Source organism: Halyomorpha halys, unplaced genomic scaffold, assembly GCF_000696795.3.
Source record: "Halyomorpha halys isolate HHAL.00 unplaced genomic scaffold, Hhal_1.1 Scaffold584.1, whole genome shotgun sequence".
In the NCBI taxonomy this organism is placed as follows: Eukaryota; Metazoa; Arthropoda; class Insecta; order Hemiptera; family Pentatomidae; genus Halyomorpha; species Halyomorpha halys.
In genome coordinates, this window is record NW_027116544.1 from 131368 (window position 1) to 134870 (window position 3503).

General features: G+C 29.5%; 1 protein-coding gene across 3 annotated transcripts in view; it reads left to right on the top strand.

Moving 5' to 3' along the window:
* Window positions 1-210: 210 nt before the first annotated feature.
* The window catches only part of mbl (muscleblind), a gene marked incomplete in the record, with an annotated part of 373017 nt that continues 369724 nt past the window's right edge, over window positions 211-3503 (top strand). For all 3 annotated transcript variants that reach the window (XM_067053292.1, XM_024358835.2, XM_014426555.3), the window contains 1 exon segment: window positions 211-521.

Genomic DNA, 3503 nt, shown 5'->3' on the forward strand with positions numbered 1-3503 from the left:
GTGGTGATTTATAAAGTAAAAAAATCAATTCCCTCCATACAGGAGCAATGGACAAGTGGTATTAGAAGAAGAGACTAATTAAATAAATTCCTCCCGGTGAATAGATTAATTGCAATTCAGGGGCGGGGAAGGAGTGGGGGAGTAGCGGAGGGGAATTGCCCCCTCTCCGGAGGGGGAGGAGGTAGAGGGGTGGGGGAAGAGAGCCGTCGGTAGAGCTCAGTGTTAGCCCGCTACTCGAACAAGCTCTATCACTTGCTTTTTTTTTCCGCTTGCTTCTAAACCGCGACTCCTCCACCACAGTCTTAATCTCTCCCTCCCCCGTCCCAGTATTGTGTGCCCCGCCCGTCCCCACAGCACCAGTGTGCCCCAAGTGGTGTTTGTAACTAACGCGTGTGCACCTTCTGCGAAAGATCCGATTCGTCTCTAGAAACTGCTCTTAGTAGATTTTGTGGAGCACAGACTGCTTCAGTTTTTTTGTTAATTCCATTATATCGTTCCGGTTCAGAAGATCCCAGCCATATGTAAGTACACGATGTAACTTTTTTTTTCTCAATTGAAGCTTTTTTTTCTCTTAATATTCCTTCGTTGAATGTTTGTATTTTCGTCACTATCTTCTGTGATTGGATTCCCGATTTCTTGGTCATGTTATCACTCGAAAGAGTTATCATTTTACATCCTTTTCAGCTCTTGATAGTGCACCAGGAAAGTTGTACTATCGGATCCGACCATGTGCTCATTAGTTTTATCATCTTTCTCTAGGAACATGGACTATATTTATGTCTTTATATATGAATTTATGTACTTTCTTCGACTATTTAAATGTCCGTTCTCTATACACTAATAGAACAAACCTATTTTTCTTGTGTAATAACTGTTACATATTATTAGATAATCTATAATAGATGTTAAATGTAAGAAATAATTATTATTATTATTTTTTTTATAAATGGAGGAATCTGTTCACTCTGTGGCACCATTTGCAGTCGCTTTGTTTCCACATAGGTAGATAAGACTTACTTACTGATAACGCCTATCAAACCCATCTACACATCCCCTCTTCACTGTTGTTTAACTAACGCCCATTAAGTTCGAATACTTATTTTCATTTATTAAGGATAACTTCGTTTTAAAAATTATTTTACGTTATGTATCTTCATATAATCGGTTTCTCAATTATTGGAAACTATTTTTCTATATTGTGGTGTTTAATAATTTTGAAAAACATTACTAATCTGTTTAATACATAAAAATACTATTTTTCATCTATTAAAACTAATTGTAAAGTCGTATTTACCTAAATTGCATTTATTCAATTCGATACTTATAGCATTTATTAATATCCGACTACTGTTTGTATGTCGTCAATATTTTTAGTAAATAATACGCTATAAATAATATATATCCTTTTTTTCTTAATATAATTTTAATTAAATTATAAATATAATTATACACTTTATACCTAATACTCTCCAAGTTTAAATAATACATAAATTTTATTTACGTTTCAAGTTGGAACGATAAATTAGGAATAATCTCTTCGTAAATATCCATACATTCACTCCAAAGTAAAATGTCGGTTCGCACCTTGTGTGTTTTAGAAGGATTTGGAAGTTTGTTTTACAATATAATCCTAAGCGTCAGCGGAACTTCATGGAGGATTTCACTAAAAGCACCGAAGTTTGAACTAGAACATCGCTGCAATCAGTATGATTCGAATATATCGTGAAACTAAAATTAAACAGTTCCCCGAAATGTATTTATTAGTTTTTATATATTCTTCGAACTATTAAATGCTATCTCTACGTAGTTGTTATAGTTATTTTTATTCTATTTGTTTTGTTATTGATTTTTAACTAATTTTTCAGTTATAAGTATTCCTTTAGATTAGAAATTTCGGCATTGTGTGTTGGTTTCAATACTAATTTTTATTATTAATGTTTGATCAATTCACGACAGATCTGAAAGTTTTACATACAGAAATAAATATACCCGTTAAAATTATATTTAGTGTAAGCATAAAAATATGTCTATTTAAAAAAAAATATATAAATTGGATTGTTGTACAATTTTATTTCTTGAGGAATCTTATTTTTATTATTAATCATATAAAACTATGTATTTTTTTCTAATATTAAGGTTTTTTTTTTGTTTTATTGTTAAGCATATACTATTTTCCAATTTATTTTTTTTTTAAGTAATATTTGGAATTAATACGAAAATTTAAGCTAATTTACATAGCGAGTTTAGTAGAATTATAAAAATAGCGATTTTATTGACAATCCAATTTTATATAATTCAGTATTTGTCTTCGAAATTATGATTAATTTCTCAATATTTACATTATGTATTGGTATTTATTATATTTATATTAAAATCTTTTTGCGTAAATGTAAAAAATTTCTTGGCTAAAGGTAAGAATGTCTTTAATAAATTATTTATTGGAAAAATGGTAAATAAGGTCTACAATTTTTTAACGAAACAAAACGCAAAAATTATTAAAAGAAATTTATAATCAGAATTCTGATTCTTTTTTCTTTTATAATATTGTTCTCTCCCCGCTCATTTTCAAGAAACCTGGAAGGTTTACGAAAATACAGTATTGTTGGGATTGAAGGACACAGAAATTGGGATTGAAATTGTTTTGAAAAGTTATTGTGTTGATCACTAAAAAAGTAATCAAAACTGGACAAACTGGGTGGCGCCCGAGGGCAAAAGACAAACGCAGTGGGTAAAATAATGTTAAGTCCTGTTTTTATTCTATTTGAATCCAGAGTGGATTCGTTAATTGTTTTATGTCATCACTGAATTATTAGTGAGGGACACTATTGTTTAGTTTGAATCTGGAATCGGTGATTTTTCAGTTTTGTGATGGATAGGTTGGAACTTCAATTATTTTCTTGTGTATTTTCAAATTACTAATCTCTTTTCTTCTACATATGAAGGAAGTTGTTTAGTGATGTATTTATTTCTACAAAAGATAAACTATTTTTTCTTTCAGGTTTTTTTTTTTAATACATCGAATATAAGCAAAAATTGATGTAATATATTGTTGTCGAAGAAAGTGCTTAAAGTGACCATGTTGCCAATTTTGAGGAAATATTGCATATTTTTGTGGTCAAGTACATTTCTATTCTATAGCTTATGTATATATTTTTTTTTTTTTGAATGGATTGTTTTTCCCTTTCAAAATTAGACTGGAAAAAATTATGAAGTCCTTATAAGATCCTTCAGTTAATCATATTTCTGAAATGTCCCATGTTACCAATGGAACTGTTATTAATAATAATTTCCATATATTCTTTCCTATATATATATTTTTTTTTTGGAATAATAGATTCTGACACACTCAAGGGAAATAGGTATTAATCATATAAGCATATAATAATTTCATTTATTCATATTAAGGAAAAATAAAAGATAAATAAATAATTAGAATGAAGAAGTATGGTATTTATCTTGCCAAACTCAGTTCTAATGTATAAGCACGGGATTTTTTTTTTTAA